General features: G+C 49.2%; 1 protein-coding gene across 1 annotated transcript in view; it reads right to left on the bottom strand.

Annotated features, from left to right (window-relative positions):
* The window catches only part of TMEM229A (transmembrane protein 229A), a 30291-nt gene extending 27370 nt beyond the window's left edge, over positions 1–2921 (bottom strand). The window contains exon 1 of the mRNA XM_061562842.1: positions 2797–2921. The gene's annotated coding sequence lies outside the window, so the exon portion shown is untranslated. The remainder of the gene's footprint in view (positions 1–2796) is intronic.
* Positions 2922–17161: the final 14240 nt, after the last annotated feature.

Here is a 17161-nt window from a genome sequence, read left to right as displayed (position 1 = left end):
CGTATAGAGGGATTAGCGCTACCAGTACTAGCGGTGGAACAAGGGTACCCTTATCCATAATATTGTAATCCTATTAAACAAAAACTGTACCCTAAAATTACGAGGGCAACACAAGTGTGGTGAGTAAAACAGTTGAGCGAGATCGATGTGGCGTGGCCAACATACAACAAAAATCGAATGATTAATTTGATATCGTGCACGTTCATGCAAATTCCATCTCGTGCTCGCTGAGTAGGCAACCACAGACAGGAACCGGATGGCTGCCAGCCACTGAGCCGACAATAACAAATGCTCTGCAGCTCTCTCTATAGGGTTTAAGATGTTTTCAGCCCATGAGTGAGTGTTTATTATACATGTGGCAGGAGACGGGAGCACCCAAGAGAGAAAACTCACGCGTGCGAGGGAGAAACGCTCTATCCCGTGCAAAAGGTACAAACTTTATCAAAGCCACTCTTATCTTTTTCGATTTAAAGCTTTCGTGACTGCAGGGATTCATCTTCTTGGTTCTGTCGGTAAGTCACGTAGAATAGAAATAATAAAATAATAAAAATAAAACATAATAAAATAATTCTCACGACGTTTCGGCCACAACGCAATCAGCCGTCCTCAGGTGAAGAACTCTGTCGTCTCGACAGACCTGTTCATCACCTGAGGACGACTGCTTGCGTTGTGGCCGAAACGTCGTCAGAATTATTTATTTGGTTTATTTTTATTATTTTATTATTTCTATTCTACGTGACTTTACCGAAAGAACCAAGAAGACCACTCTTTTCTGTACTGCATTCTACTGGCAAGCCAAGGTATTGCAACCTCGATTCCCACGGCGTTCTGCACTGTTCCCGCCATGAAATTAAACACCGGACACGTGCGTATTTAAAATACGAGTGATAACAATAGCATTCGTAGTTATGTCAATTATTTAGCCTGGAAAGCATCATTGAGTCCCAAGACTGTTTATTTTTCATGAGAGTCCTGCATTGGGGCGTTTGATCGAGTCTACAGCGATGTTGAGCGTGCCGATTATTTAGCCAGGTTTTTTTAATGAGTTCTGCCGGCTATGATGACACGTGGTTCATAATTTTTACTGTTAAAAAAGAATGAAAATAATCATTTACAGCTGTCGGGCGCATTTCATCAGTAGATCCCACGGGTCGTGTGATTTGAAAGCAGGTTCCCTTATAAAACTCAACGTTTAACCTACTCACGCCGGCTTGTGCCCGCCCTCACAGTCGGGCCATATTTGCGGAATACACCACGCCGCCGTTGACCCTGCAGGCCATTGAACGAGCAACCCAACGTTCCTACGAGCTCCCTCCGCAGGAATGTGTTTTTATTTACCAGGTACGGCCCACCTTAGCTTTGTAGCTCTTTGTCAGAAGCCACCTGGCCACAAATTATAGCTCAACGACGTGGCTTATCATCACGTGGAAATGTACAGCAGCCAAATACTCTAAACGCATGTTTCTAAACGTGAAGGGGAAAACCGGAGGACTTGGAGAAAAATCCGAGCGACCATGGGGAGAAGAGACACCGCAACCTCCAAATATACAGCAGCAGGAGTCAGGGTTGGGATAGAACCCACGGACCTCCTGTAGCCCAGGCGAGGTAGTTAACATCTCCTAGCCACCGTGATGATGATGAGAGAGAGACGTAAACTCCAAATATACAGCAGGCGGGATCGAACTCACGACCTCCTGCAGCCCAGGCGAGATGGTTAACATATCCTAGTCACCGTGGTGATGATGATGAGAGAGAGACGCAGGCGTCAGGGTCGGAATCGAACCCACGACCTCCTGTATACTAGGTGAGGTAGTTAACATCCCGCCATCAAGGCGCCCGCAAAGATGGGACGTGTCCTAGACTAGAGGATGGAAACCATGCGATGAAATCAGCGCGTGTGCATTCGTTTGGCGGAGTTGCGATATCGCAAAATTACGAGCGATCTCGGCGGCTTGGGGTAGGTAGACCTTCATCCAGCAGTGGATTGGCCATGGCTTGATGGTTGTGATGATGACGATGATGATTTACTGTAGGAAAATAACTCAACGAGTCTCAAGACCCCCCCCCTCCCCCTTTTTAAAAGGGTTCTACCGCATTGGGATGTATAGCCGCTTGGTTTCATGTGGCAGGAAACCAGAGTTCCCTGGGAAAAAAGAAAGCCTCGCCACGCAATTTGCCGCTGATGATTGCACAGTTTTACACTGCGAGACAGAAAAGAGGAACATGTGACTAGACATAAAATAGCCTTTGCAGACTGTTGGGAAAAGTGCTGTTAGCGAGCACCTATGAAGGCTGGCACGGCACACGAGGGGGTGGATGGCCAACACCGCAATTGTCACCCTAGTAGCCATGTTTGCACCCCGCACCAGGTATTCATTTGATGCTGAGTCGACCTAGGGGAGGCCCAGAACCGATTCAGGTAATCGCCACTGGTATTGGCCGTGAGCAGGAATCGAACTTGGGTAGCCGGTTTCGTGGCGCAGCGCGCTAACCGCTACACCACCACTCCCCACGCACGCACGCACACGACCAACTACCTATGCATATTCAAAGAAAATAACATGTTACGTAACATTTATATAACATACGTTATTTTCTTTGAACCTATCTACGCGACTTTACCGAAGGAACCAAAGAATATGAATTCCTGCAGTCACGAAAGCTTTAAGTCAAGATGTGAAAACACATGTTACATAACGTGTTATTTTCTTTGAATCTACCTACGCGGCCTTACCGAACGACCCAACCAATATGAATGCCTGCAGTCACGAAAGCTTTAAGTCAAGATTGAACTACCTTTGCAGTTGAGCGACTTTGTATCTTCATCGCAGGTGGAAGTCAGCAGCACAGAGGGGGGTTCCAGCACCAGAGGTAGCCCGTGGAGACTTCACGAACGCCGTGAACAGTTGAAGACGCGGCGGCGGTGGCTGACAGACACCGTCGCTTGGCACACGTGTGCTTGTCACGAGTGTCGCCGGATACCGGCGAAAATTGGCAGCAGTCCGGGATAGTTGTGATGCAACCTATGCCTTATGTATCACGTGATTTTTTAAATATAAATAGTATAGACATTTCAACATCACGCGTGAAGCCATCCTTTGACAAGCCACCGAGCTTGCGAGAGTTCCTGGATTCCAGGAGTGGCCGATAGTGTTAAGGGGAACGCATGGCGTGTTGACGCGGAGAATGATGATGGCTCGATTCGTAACCCACAACCCGAAACGCCGCAAAATCCCACGAAATATAATTTAAAAAAAATACACAAACACACGCGCGCACAGACCGAAACACGCAATCCATCCTGTTTGTACAGTCGCGTGCTGTGCGTGTGCGAAATTCTGTTTATAATGCGCGTGTTTATATGTCCCCCGCAACAGTCTGTTCAAGACTATCCGGGCAATCTTTGTCTGTGTTTACGTGTCGACTCAGCTTGAAATGAGTAACCTGGCGCGTTGTGTAAACATCGCAACTGGGGAGGCAAAGGCGGTCGAGAGTGGTGCTGGCCACCCACCCCCTTGTGTGCCGTGCCCAGACTTCATAGGTGCTCGCTAACAGCACTTGCCCCCACAGTCGGTTGAAGGCTGTATGGGGGACATTTGTATTTGTGCGTACGTGTGCTCGCTGAAAGGAGGTCACGGGACAGACCCAGGTGCGATGAGTTGACTGACTGAGAAAACTGACCAATGCACCACATGTCCCTTCCGACACTTCAGATGGCCACAAGGTGCACCTAGCCTGGCACAAGCGCCGTGGTGACGTCAGTTATGTTACGAGTCCCCGCATGTACGCGTGACAAAGGGATGATGCAGGGGTTTAGCACTGCACTGCGAACCCGGCAACCCGAGTGTTCCTACCCGACCAAATCGCAAGTGGCTAATACATAAACCGATCCTCTTATATGTTGAGTACCTGGTGCGGTGTGTAACCATCAGGCGATGGAGAGACAAAGGCGATCCGGGCGTGGTGCTTGGCCATCCCAACCCCGTCTTGCGCCGTGCCGGCTCACCAACAGCACTTGCCCCGGCAAACTGTGCAGGCTACACGGGGGAACTTTGTATACTGTACTGTGTTTTATGAAAAAAGTAATATGGGTGGGATTGGTATGCGTGTGGGGCGTGGTAGTGTAGTGGCGAGCGCACGCCGCTACGAACCCGGTCGACCCGAGTTCGATTCCCGCTCACGGGCCACCCACTGGTGACGATTATCTGAATCGCTCCTAGGCCCTCCCCTAGGTAGACTCAGCCTCAAATGAGTATTTGGTGTTGTGTGTAAAAATGATCGCCGCTGGGGAGACAAAGGCGGCCGGGCGTGGTGCTGGACACTCACCTGCTCGAGTGCTGTGCCGGCCTTCATAGGTGCTCGCTAACAGCACTTGCCCCTAAAAGTCTGTTTAGGCTACACGGGGGATCTTTGTCTTTGTTGGCGTCAGGCCGTTGCGGCAGAGAAGGCTTCGTTTTATTATTTAAATTAATAAGACGTAAAGATTAATTAATTTCGCTGTACTCTGAGCCCCAAAGTTTCTGAAGCTTACCCCGTACAATGACAATTTTTTAAACATACACGGTCAGCAAAATGTATTCAAATGATGCTATCGACGGCGCATCAGGGGACAAAGTACAGATTGGGATCTGTCTCGGAGAGCATTGAGAGAACGTCCCGCGGAAGTGGCTACCACAGAACTACCTCTTGAGATGCATTCGCGTGACTTTGCCACCTTCCCTGCCTTAGTGAAAGTCAACATGAATGATGTACTGTATGTGCTACGAAGATGGACCATTGCTCGAAACGTTGCCCATTATATGAATATATGTTTTTAAGGCAATGCTATTGTAATCGTGCTTGCGCACCACTGTCAAACCAGAAGCATCACCTGTTACAGAGAGTTTGTCGAATGATAATGAAACATCTCTACTCTATTTTTGTTTGCTGGAATATAGCCAAAATGATTTTGAGAAGTGAAATTGTGTTTTTTGTGTGCAGTCATTGTTGACCGGGGTAAGACCATCAACTCTCACTGCACTTTTGAGAGTCCTGGATAATCATAGGTGGCTGAAACTTGGATTTAACCCCAGCAGCTGACCTGCCACCTCGCATAATATTAACACTACACCGAGGTATTGTTAGTCGTTTTGGTAAATTTTTACACAACCTTCAGTTGATGTCTGATAACAAAAAAAAGTTCCGTTTTTTTTAATCAAAGAAACTATCTTCTCTGAGTCTTGGGTGTTTTGCTTCATGTCGGAGGCGAAACTGTAATACCCCCGAGAAAATCCACCATGCTTACGAGAGAGGATAACACTTAAATATTCACGCAGATGGTTCAAATTAACTTACCGTACAGGACTGCCATCTGGCAATCTGGCAATGCCCATCGAGGCTGACAGTTTCACAAAACGTCCTGCGCGATCCACCGATCATCGCCTACATTGACAGCGGGTATTGGTTCAGCCCTGCTATCATTTGCTCACGCCGCTGCTGACTGCCAGCAGGGCCTCCGCGAGAGGGAGGCGCAGAAAGCCACCACCCTTGAGAGCGTCGTGTGCTTCATTGCAAGGCCCATGGGCCCCTGGCAGCCCCCGGTGGCCTTAAGTGTGGCCCCTGGCGTGCGGTCCTCCACAATGCACAGCTGTGAAAATACCCCCCCATCATCATCATCGTGCTGTCAATTACCCAATGGTTTCTAATGTGTGGCGGCCCTCACACTGATGATGTCTTATCCGCGAAAGTGCCCCACCCCACTCCTCTGAAAATTAGTGAAGAACACTTCTTTAAGAGGCAATTTGGCCTACTCTTCCACGCTCGCTGCCCAGACGTCTTGGGAGAGGTTGGGAGTTCCCACACTTTACCCCATCACACGTGACTTATAGATCGACTCACTTGTGGTGAGCCCCATGTACACTTCTGTGTGGGGCAGACGCAGGGAAAGGGACGGGGAGGGTGGGGCGGGAGGGGTTGGAAATTTAAGAATCTTGCCCGATTGTTTCAACTGCCACACCGGGACATCGAATCGAACCGGTGACCTTTTAATATTGGGGAGTCCAGCGTGCTTCGCCATTACAGCGGAGCATCAGCATCCCATTATCCAACCCCCTTTACCGCAAGCTCGAGTAAATGGCCTTAAACACAAACAGCTGCGTACCACAAAATAGAGAGTGGGGCAGCAGCATTCCCGCAGCGACACGCACAGGAGGGGGGAGGAAGGAGTGTTGCACGGATGTTGACAAGGGGAATTGGTGCAAAATATCCTCCGACACCCCCTGTATAAAACAAATAATGGAATATTCCACCGCTAAATGCCAACATATGCGTGGACTCGTTCAAGCGGTTATCCTATTCCCACGGATTATAAGACGCTCTGGGAAGAAAGTTTTAAAACGCACCCCAAAGCGTTGTGCCCTGTGCCAATAATGTTATACAAATCTGATCTCACACACACACAAGACCGACTTAGAACACGCACCCGCATCGATTAAAATACAGGGGGAGGTGGGGTAGGCTGCGTCACCAGCCGTGGAAATAATATTTACATGGTTACAGAATTCACTGTTGATGGAGGCTCGGATGTATGTATGTTGAACTTGCTTCGCACCGTAGGAGACCCTAAAGGAGACCGCGGCTCTGGTTTAGGCCAATCAGTTTCAAGGACAATGTGAAGATCGTCTTTGTTTGTTATCATCAAAGCAAATTTTTGTTTGCATATTTGTATCACATCATGATATGGGACATGCGACATCTTCGCGGCATCTTATGCTGTGTGCTCTGAACAAGGGCTATTGCCTGAAACGTCACGTTTTATTTTAATTTTATGGCTACAGTGTTGTTATTGACAAACGAGTCAAGTTGTTGTTGTTAATTGTGTTTGTGCACCACTGCCGTTGCAGCAGCGGCACCACCACCAAATAACTAGTTTCATTCAGTGCAGTATCTTCATTTGAATCCAGTAATTCAAGGTGGATGTGCCAAGAGCCCTAGGCCGGTCAGGCTGAGATCCTGGGTTCCGAGCCAGGCAGTCGCCTGTAATCACACTTCACTAGGTGAGAGGCTAAGAGACCAGCATGATGAAGCTTAGTCTCATTTCATCAATTTTTTTCGAGCGGTTAAGTTGCAGCGAGTCGATGATCTCACCAAAATCGCTGCACACAACCCCCCCCCCCCCCCGCCACAGAATTTCGCTTTCTGCAATTCAAGTTGGCTACATTGCAGCTCTGTGAATAAACAAAATCGGGGTTAGATTATGACACAGCACACAATTACTCAGTGGCAGAGCGGGTGAGAAAGTGTTTCTCCGGTCTGTGTGTGTGGACCAGAGATATACTTTAATCCGTTTAAGGAATGCATCTCACAGATAGCTCTGTGATATCCCGTTCTGCGGGCCGCTCTCTGACACGACGGGTGACATCCACTGCTGTGTAAGACATATAACACGGATGCGTTGTCTCGCTACGTTGCGCCAATAACACAATCGGAAGGGGGGGGGGGGAAGTGATATCTATATGAAACAATTGGTGAAAAAACTAAAGTAAGATTATAATGAAATAATAATATTACTGTTCAAAATTCCTCAGTGCAAATGCGCCGCCTGCTGCCCTCTGACTCTTTGGCAGCCTCTTCCGCGTCCCCCTGCCAACTCTTTTGTGCGGCGGTTTTCTTCTGAACATTTTTTTCCTCGTGCGTGTCCGTCTTCAATTCTCCTCTCCCTCTTGAGCCGCAATTCTCTCGCTCGTCCCTCTGAATGAGGGCCGGCGAAAAGTGGCCAACGATGCCTCGTCTCCTCCTTGAAGCTCTTTTGCCTTTTGGTTTTATTGTGCTTTTGGGGGCCTTAGCGATCGTTTATGTTGGCACTGCGTGGACTTTTTGGGGTGGTCGTAGCGTAATGGTTACAGACTAAACTTTCAAACAAACTTCTTCTTGGTTCTTTCGGTAAAGTCACGTAGAAAGGAAATAATAAAATAATGAAAATAAAACATAATAAAATACAATTCTCACGACGTTTCGGCCACAACGCAAGCAGCCGTCCTCAGGTGAAGAACAGGTCTGTCGGAAAGACAGCGTCTGACTTTACCGAAAGAACCAAGAAGATGAATCTCTGCAGTCACGAAAGCTTAAAATCGAAATAACAAACAAACTTTTTTGTTTTATTTTTACCAGGTAAGGTCTACTGAGCTATATCGATATCTTTCAGAAGCAAAGTGGTTATCACAAATGATAGATAAACGAAGTGGCTTATCGAGTGTAAAGTTACGGCAGACAAATGCTCTAAACGCATCTTGCTAAATGTGGATGGGAGAACCGGAGGACCTGGATAAGAATCCACACGGCGACGGAGAGAACATGGCGATCTGAACCGGTGATGGGCCTCCTCCTTGGTCGACTCAGCCTCAAATGAGTACCTGGTGCAGTGTGCAAAAACGTCGAAATTAGGGGGGAAGACAAAGGCGGCCGGGCGTGGTGCTGGCCACCCACCCCCTCGTGTGCCACAGTGCCGGCCTTCATAGGTGCTCGCCAACAGCACTTGCCCAAGGAGTCTGTTCAGGCTATACGTGGGGGATCTTTGTATTACTTTCAATTTTAGTTTTTTTTATTCATAACGAGGTTTGGCAGATGCCCTGGATGCAAGGGCTCTTGTAATCCGATGAGCGAGGTGCAATGGAATGTGCGCCACATCTAAACCGACTATTTACTATTTACATACACGGCGTAGAGGGAGTGCTCTGGCCAGTAACAGCTGGCTCCTTGAAGGTCCCGATACAACAGCGTGCTCATTTGAACAAATGCGATGTGTGGCTAAAGCCCTTTGTCAATTTCACTGCTGGATGAAGTCCTTCCCCACGCGCTGTGTCTGCCATGGGGATTTTTTGACCATACTTCACCACGCTGGTTAGTGCGAGTTATTGAAGTGGGGGGGGGAAGTGGGGAAAGGCTGTTAACAGGCAACACTCGCCACTGACGTTAGCCGTGCTCAGCAATCGAACTCTGTTCGCCGGACTGAGCTCGTAGCAGTGAGAAATATTGAAGCTTCGCTAACCGACGCGCGGCTGAGCATGGTCAAGTATCCTTCACGACCCCTGCACGGGCTTGCGTTGGGGAGGCCATAATCCAGCGGCGGATTGGCCAAACGGTTCTCTACATCTTCTTGGTTCTTTCGGTAAAGTCACGTAGAAGGAAAATAATAAAATAATAAAAATAAAACATAATAAAATAATTCTCACGACGTTTCGGCTACAACGCAAGCAGCCGTCCTCAGGTGAGAATTATTTCATTATGTTTAATTTTATTATTTTATTATTTTCCTTCTACGTGACATTACTGAAAGAACCAAGAAGATGAATCCCTGCAGTCACGAAAGCTTTAAATCGAGGTTCTCTACATGTGTAACGACTCCGGGAGCCCACTGCCTTTTGATGGTTCTTTATTGAAGAGACGTTCACTTGACAGCGAAGACCCCGATTCCAGCAGCAGCCCCGAGCCTCTCCTCTCGAACCCTTTTATTCTCAGCTTGGCCATCCCTTGACCCTTGACCCACCTCTCGAACCCTCTCGCTGGCTCTCGATCCTTAATCCGCACCTGTCCCCCTTCTGTCACTTGGCCACAGCCCCTATTCTCGATCCTTCTCGTAGACCTTAGATCGTTCCCCTGTCTGTCCCTTAACACGTAATTAGCCCCTGTGGCCCCCTAGTCTCTTCCCATGCTAATTCCCCTGTCATTAACCCATGTGGCCCCCTAGTCTCTTCCCATGCTAATTCCCCTGTCATTTTTATTAATTTTAATTTCATTTTTTACCTACGTGACTTTACCGAAAGAACTGAGAGTATGAATCCTTGCAGTCACGAAAGCTTCAAATCTAGAATTAATCCCCTGTCATTACCCCCTGTGACCGCTAGTCCCCTGTACTGTCTTTACACATGTACACCCACACGTACATGTGTTGTACGTGACGGGTTCACGTGCAAGTCACAGGAGACCGCTACATTCACCACAATAAGGAGATACTTTAAGAAGAAGAAAACACAGTTGGGGGTGAGAAGAGAAAAGGAAAGCCCTACTTTCTACACTGCATCTTTCACAGCCATCGTGCGTCCACGCCGCTGCTGGTTGCATCGTATACTAAACTAAAGCAGTTACTAAACGGTTTCATTTTTATTTACCAGGTAAGGCCCACTGAACTATATAGCTCTTTTTAGAAAGTGATCAGACCACGATTGAAAGCTCAACGAAGTGGCTTACCATCACGTGGAAATCTATAGCAGCCGAATACCCTCGACGCACGTCGATTCTAACCACGTGGAGGGAAAACACCGCAAGGATTCGCAGCAAAATCCACGCAACCACGGGGAGAGAGAGAGAGAGACCCCACAAGCTCCAAAATATACAGCAGGCGTCAGGGTCGGGATCGAACCCACGACTGCCCGCATGCCAGGCGAGGTAGTTAACATCTCCCAGCCACCCGCAGCGTTTATAAAACGGCCACGGGATGGACGTCGGCCGGACGTGGGACGCGTGGCCGGCGAGCGCTCCCGGCACAAATATGCGTGTTCGCAGCGAGCGCGTTCTTTGGTGAATGCGAGGCACACAGCAGTAGGGGGGGGGGGGGGGGGGGCTCACAAGGGGCTTAGTGTTGAGCTCAGATAGAGAGAGAGGGAGCCAGCCGAATTGGCCCCGGCCACCGCCAATTCTCAGATACAGAGCACGTTCCGTGGTGATGCTGGTGGTGGCAGGAGAGATGGGGGACACCCGCTGTGAATGCCACATTCACGGGGGGGGGGGGGGGGGGGGGTCGTGCCGACCAGTGCGTGCGTTGATCTTCTACTGCGTGCGGACAGCGTTTGGGGGGAAGGGGGGGGGGGAGAAATGAGGGCCTTTGTTTCTGGCCACAGAGGCACGCGGCATTTACAAAAAGAATGCCTCTTTGTGGCTTATGTAACCGCAATTTTTTTGTTTGTGATTCTTGTGGACGATGTCGTGCGCGCGGCTTGAAGACACCGGTAATGTCGCTGACCCGGGCATTTTTGTTGTTGTTGTCGTAGTAATAATACATTGTGATGTCGATCGTTACCGTCAATTAACGTGATTGTCGCGGGCTGGTGCGTGACCGTAATTGCGCCGACAGAGGGGTTGGTGGGTCACGTTGATGTCGCGAGGTTTTGCAAGCCCAGCGAGGCAGGCACAAAGGTGGGAGTTCGTGGGTTCGCTGAAACCCATCTGTTGCGGATACTTTTGAGTGCTCCTCGTATGCCTGGTGGACCTGTTTTTATCCCCCCCCCCCCCCCTATGTGTAACTACGAAGCTAAAACATCAAAAACAAACCTCTCATGAGCCCTCCTCTCACGGGTGTGGTCGGCTTGTTGACCGGAACGTTGTCCGACGTTTCGCAGCACGCGTTGCTGCATTGGAGCTTTTCACTTGGAGCACAAACTGTCGGAGCAGAGCGCCGATAGACGCCGCTCAACCTGCACACGCGCCGGATAGCGATGCAGCACAAGCGCCAAACCCCACGCTGCAGATTCTTGGGTTTTTTCGGTAAAGTCACGTAGGTAAAACATTAAAATTAATCAAAGTAAAATAAAATAAATAAATATTTACTCATTTACTTGATACAGCAAGCGTGCTGTGATTTTTATTTTATTTTAATTTTACTTTTATTAATTTTAATTTTTTACCTACGTGACTTTACCGAAAAAACCCAAGAATATGAATCCTTGCAGTCATGAAAGCTTCAAATATAGACCCACGCTGCAGCCCTGTGATATCGTAGCAGTCGTAGTAGTCCACTCGATGCGACATGCTCTGGAGAGAGAGCACTGAGACTCAGTGAGTTGTTTCGGACAAACACATTCCTGCGGACGGAGCTGGTAGGAACGTTGGGTTGCTCGGTCAATGGCCAGGGTCAACGGCGGCGTGGTGTATTCCGCAAATATGGCCGACTGTGAGGGCGGGCACAAGCCGGCGTGAGTAGGTTAAACGTTGAGTTTTATAAGGGAACCACGGGGTGAGCAGCCCCTCCCCACCCAGCCCCACCCCTCCGACCCCTCACCCAGCCCCACCCTCCCCACCCAGCCCAGCCCCACTCTCCACACCCAGCCCCTCCCCACCCAGCCCCTCCCAACCCAGCTCCTCCCCACCCTCCCCTCTCCACCCAGCCCCTCCCCACCCAGCCCCTCCCCACCCTCCCCACCCAGCCCTTCCCCACCTTCCCCTTCCCACCCAGCCCTTCCTCCCCACCCAGCCCCTCCGTGCACGACGGACGGACGGACACAATAATCCCCTGTGGGCTGGTGGAACCAGTGGTTTCCTACCAGTAATACGTTCCATCAATTATACTATCGTCATGGAATAGGGCAACAAATGACAGGCGTCCAAAGAAATACATTTAATAAACAGGAGTAAGATAAACATCTAGTAAAAATTCAAAATTGTATCCTTAGCAAAAGACATTTAGAAATCGTCACTAAAAAGCACATTAGTCATCATGCCACTATCCGTGTTTTAAAATACAAAAAACACACACGTGAACTCTTGTTATCGGCACTTTCACAAAAATACAACTTTTTACAAACTTTAAAAATATCTGCTGCACTTCGTGTTGATTCTGAGTGATATATCAAACATATTAATCAATCTATCGTATACAGAGTAGTTCACGGAAGAAAACAAAGTCTTTAAAAAATCGCCCGGTTAAAGTAGTGATGGCGATGTTGGTAGCTCATGGGTCGAAAAACATTGTCCCAGTAAAGATGCAAATAACCGTATCGCTTAAAAAGAATCCGGTCACATCGGAAAAAATATATAAAAATGTTGTATCATCAAGAGCAAGGCCCGTCCATAGGGGTGGGTGGCGGGGGCTCGGGGAAAACCACTGTGTGGGCCTCCCCGACGCCTTAAAACTAACCCAGAAGTATTACATCTGACGCGGGGCCCCCCAAAGCGCGGGGCCTAGGGCGGTCGCCCCAGATTCACCGTGTACCCTCGGAACGGCTCTGATATTCAGGACCAGTGGTGTCCAACATTTGTGTACCCCGCAGATTTTTCGCTGTCAATTTAACGCGTAGGCTTTCGCGAGCAATGTTATCCATAATAAAGTTTTTTTTCTGGGGGGGTTAGATCACGTAAAAAAATATAAATGTGTCGTAAACCCACCTTCACCCGACACAGCCAATTAGTAGTGTTTGTCACGTGAACAAAGCATGCCAATTCGTTACTGCTTCAGCACACCTGGTGTGTTGGAGAGTAAACCCACAACGTTTACTGCTTGTTGTAATCACCAGCGAAATTAAGTTAACTCAAATTGTAAACGTCGTGTGTTTACTCTCCAACACACCGGTGTGCTGAAGCAGTAACTGATTAGTACGTTTTGTTCACGTGACAAAACGTACTAATTGGCTGTGTCGGGTGGAGGTGGGTTTACGACACATTGATATATTCACGCTGTGAGCCCTCAACAACATTTTCGCGGAACACCGTTCGCATCGATACATTTTTTTTGTTTTTTCAGAATTAAAACGACTCTAAATCATCGTTTGTGTAAAACAGTTTCACGGACCACTTCCCACGACCTTACGAACCGTACAGCATCGGCCCGCGGAGCACAGGTATTTGAACCACTGATCCCAGACCGAATGATCTCTGCTTGTCCGCCTGGATGAACTCAATATTACACACCGATACCAATACCAATATCCATCCGCAGACACTGATACAATAAAAGAAATCCGCCCAACGCATTCATGTCACGTTACAACGTGCGGTATAGTCAAAATTTTTTTTTAGCAACCATTCACAAATACGAGAACTACGGCCTAAAGGGTTAACCGCTCACGACACGGGGACGACATCGATGCCGGCTACAAACGAGACACGGAGAAAGAACCACGCCAGGGGGCACGACGAAAGGGCGCGGCCGCTTCGCTCACATCGTCAATGACAAAACATCAGCGGTGTCGTTACGTGGAGTTCATGCGCGCGAGCGTCAGGCGAATTCTTTGTCCGGCGGTGGAGGGGGTGGGGAGGACTGAATGACCCTGAAAATCCCATCTTCCTGGCAAATACGACGGGGGCACTTAGGAAACTGTTGTTTGACGAGGGAGCGGGTCGCCTCTTCCGTCGGAAAAGGCCGTCGATTGTTTAGTTCCCGGGCTAATGCTCAAATGTTCGAGAGCTGTCCCGGTCTAAGTGGAATGTTTAGCGACGGCCGTCGGATGGTACGGAGGATGAACCCCTGCCTGTCAAATCGACCGGCGCTCGTGGCTGGGTGTCACCGGCAGTGATTGAGGTTTCTTGTGTGTTTGTTTTTGAACTTGAGCTACAGAGAAGACACTTCTCGGATGGCGTTTTTTTTCGGGTCGTTACCGCGTTATTCGTTCTGCGTGATGCCCGACGTTTCGCGCCGCGACCTGGGACCTTCTGCGGGAACTGAAGCGAAGCTCCCAGCGCGTGGATCGAAGCGTCGGACGATCGTGCCGAACGACACGTGTGTGTGTGTGGAGCAGCATGTGTGTAGTTACGTGTGTGTGTGTGGACCAGCATGTGTGTGAGTGGGGAGCGGTAGTGTAGCGATGAGCACGCTGCGCTACGAACCCGGCCGCCCGAGTTCGATTCCAGCTCGCGGCCAACACCGGTGACGATTATCTGAACTCGTCGTGGGCCTCCCTTAGGTCGGCTCAGCCTCAAATGAGTAACCTGGGCGTGGTGTCGGCCACCCACCCCCTCGTGTGCCGCGCTGGCCTTCATAGGTGCTTGCTAACAACACTTGCCCCTACAGTCTGTTAAGGCTATACGGGGGATCTTTGTCTTTGTATCAAGAAATGATTTTTGTTTAGCGCTCGCCAGTTCACCGCAAAGGGGATCGTGCTCATGAAACGCTATTAGCAAAACACAACGATAATGATAATAATGGTGATTATAGTAATCACTCGCAGCGTCCTCGCAAAACAAGTGAACCGTCTGAATTGAATGTATGTTGAACTTCTTTTGCGCCGTACGTTGCCAACCGTGCTATGACCCCCCCCCCCCCCCACGGCGGTGATCAGAGCTGCAAGTGAGAAATCGGGCAGCCTCCCTACTCACTCGTTGCGTACCCCGTGTGTTGGCCGTTTTCGATGGAGACTGATACATGGGTACGGTACGTATGGCTATTCCTGTCACTTGTATGTATGTTGAACGTCTTCTAATTGTACTTTGAACAGTTCAGGGGTAATCTACCCCAGGCCAACGCGCACTGCAGGATATGTATTTACCTTTAATGTTGATTTACGTTTGTGCGGTATTTAGCCATTTCTCCTGCAACTTGGGTTGTCTTTGCTCCGACTTTTCACATCCCTCATTGCTGCACTTTGTGTTATTGCTCACGAGTTCTCACCTGGTGGTGTTGGTGATCCAGGTCACTCTTGCAAATGGGACTCATCCTTTAACGGTTAATAAAAACACACGCTTGGGGTGACTTGGTTGGAACACGGTGTTCTCTTGTCATCCGTATTGAGCCTGCGCTTGTTGTTGTTTGTAGCCAGACATTTCCGCCGTAGAAATCCAATACTACAGGGAGGCCGGCCTCTTCAACCTCAGTCGCTCAACGTTCTCAGCAACTCAACGTCGCGTAAACCACGCGCAGTCGTGACTGGGCAACTCTGTGCCACGTGAACAGACTTTGTGTTCTTATTTCATAACCGTGTATTTCTCGGCCTGTGAATTCGGGGGGGGGGGGTAGTTAGGAGTGGGTATTTAATTCGTCAGCACTGCTTCGTCAGGGGTTGTATCGTTCAAATGTGCCGTACCAAGGCCAGTGTCGTGGCTTTTTAGTGTCTCAGTGTTTTCACATTTCACCTGCCCAACCCGTGCTGTGCCTGCCACATTTTGTAGAGCCACGTGTAAGCAAAAAAAAAGAAAATACCCCGATCCGCTCGCCACAAAATATTCCACGAACACCCACCGCCGAAACCAGCGCCTTCTTGACTTGCCGTGACGACCAAATTAGCAAATCGAAATTGAAAAGCTGCAAAGTGCACAAAGAAGCACGGAAGACGTGCACGCCGAGGATTGCGCCGAAGAGCACAGACAGCAAGTGGAGCGTGAGGATTAGCGACAGCGAATTGGCTGTTGTTTAAAGTGGCCTTTGGCCAGAGCCACTGCGAGTGTCAGTGGACGACGGTTGATGAAGGAGGGAAACGCGCCCCCAAGAGAACCACTGCGACGGCGAGCAGCGGGAGTTTGTGAGTTGAGGTCCTACTCGGGGTTGGAGGGGGTGGCGGGGGTTGCGAGGTGGATCGTGACCGTCGCACGATCGCGAGTTGACGTTCAACGGCGTGAGGAAGGAAGCCTCCGATCTCAGCAGTCGATAGACCACGTGTGGTTGGTGGTGGTGTGGACCTGGTGTGGTTGGTGGTTGGTGGTGGTGACCTGGCGTGGTTGGTGGTGGTGACCTGGTGTGGTTGGTGGTGGTGGTAACTTGGTGTGGTTGGTGGTGGTGGTGGTGACCTGGTGTGGTTGGTGGTGGTGGTGACCTGGTGTGGTTGGTGGTGGTCACCTGACGTGGTTGGTGGTGGTGACCTGCTGTGTGTTCCGGAGGCTGTGAAATATGGCAATCGTGTTTGGCAGCCGTTTTTCTTTTTCTTTCAAACTTGCGCACAAATGCACGGATATTTATAACAAACGAATAATTGGCGGCGACTGCAAGTCGGAGGCTGCATGCTCAGTTAATTTAAATGGAAATTCTAGGCTGGAACCGTTTAATAAGTGGCAGCCGTGCGTCCGTCTTGATGAAAGGTGTAGTAATTACTTACTGACACTGTCATTCGCACATCGCGATTCATTTGTAAGCTTGACTCTTATCGTGGCATTGTTGGATTATATAAATCCAGCACTCTGCTGAATATGAATCATACGGTAGTGGGAGTGTTTTATTTTTAAGTGTAATCATTTTTGTTAAAGTACTGTATTGGCTTTTGGGAAACGTGAAAATAAAAAAATATTTGCCACCGATATTCATTTAGCGCTGGGTCGTTGGTTGCATGGCAGGGTCGCGAGAGGGTGTTGGCAACCAAGGGGGGCATGCTTTCATCCAGCAGTGGATCGACCGTGGTTGATGATTGTTCGATGATGATGATGATGATGATACCGATTAACCCCTCGCCAAAGCGACTTTGCGAATCGCTGTATTTCAAAGGTTGCGATG

Source organism: Lethenteron reissneri, chromosome 30, assembly GCF_015708825.2.
Source record: "Lethenteron reissneri isolate LAM-NWPU_2019-01 chromosome 30, ASM1570882v1, whole genome shotgun sequence".
In the NCBI taxonomy this organism is placed as follows: Eukaryota; Metazoa; Chordata; class Hyperoartia; order Petromyzontiformes; family Petromyzontidae; genus Lethenteron; species Lethenteron reissneri.
The sequence above is the reverse complement of the archived record's forward strand: the minus strand, read 5'-3'. Positions and strand labels throughout refer to the sequence as shown.